This window comes from Ischnura elegans, chromosome X (genome assembly GCF_921293095.1).
Source record: "Ischnura elegans chromosome X, ioIscEleg1.1, whole genome shotgun sequence".
NCBI lineage: Eukaryota > Metazoa > Arthropoda > Insecta > Odonata > Coenagrionidae > Ischnura > Ischnura elegans.
This window is the reverse complement of record NC_060259.1, coordinates 87,455,674-87,456,346: the sequence shown is the minus strand read 5'-3', so window position 1 is coordinate 87,456,346 and position 673 is coordinate 87,455,674. Positions and strand designations below refer to the sequence as shown.

The 673-nt window shown below is 33.3% G+C and overlaps 1 non-coding gene across 1 annotated transcript; it reads right to left on the bottom strand.

Annotated features, from left to right (window-relative positions):
* Window positions 1-316: 316 nt before the first annotated feature.
* Window positions 317-442, bottom strand: LOC124171954. Its single transcript, XR_006868032.1, has one exon. It is a non-coding gene; the product is annotated as a small nucleolar RNA SNORA14 (small nucleolar RNA).
* Window positions 443-673: the final 231 nt, after the last annotated feature.

Here is a 673-nt window from a genome sequence, read left to right as displayed (position 1 = left end):
CAGACGAAGAGATTGCATATGAGCAGTTACTTCCCGCACATACATGAATATGTTTAATAATAAATACTCATTTAATCTAAACTAATAGTGACATTCTATTTAATAATGAAGATTAAAAGACATTCATCAAGTGTGCCTGTGGCTGTGAAAAATATTTTCTACTAATATTAACGGAATTCTTGATAAATGTTAATAAATGAAATATTCACGAAAATTTAGTAGGAAATATCCCATGAAAATTTCATTGCAATAGCTGTGCCACTGCTCTCAATCACACCAGTACACAATTCAATGATAACCAGTGATGGCTTTGGACAATTGTCGCTGATTTTGGAAAACGAGCGACCATCAATAATCGCACGTCGAACATCTCAGCTTTTGATTTTGCATTCTCAGGTACCACTATTTCATTTGTGGAAATAGAGGCGTTTTATGAATGCATATAGGGGTGAAGTATTGTTATAAAGGGCGTAGAGAGCAAATGCATTGTTGACTCATTTTCATGTGGCGCAAAGAAAGGTATTTCCAAAATGAAAAATCAATCATTTGCAAATTATTGAGGGGTAATGTGATGAAACATACAAATATGCAATATTGAAAAAAGACTTCTCTGCTTCCAGCCCGTTAATGAAAACGTATTTTATTAATAATGATAATGATTGAACTGCAAGAC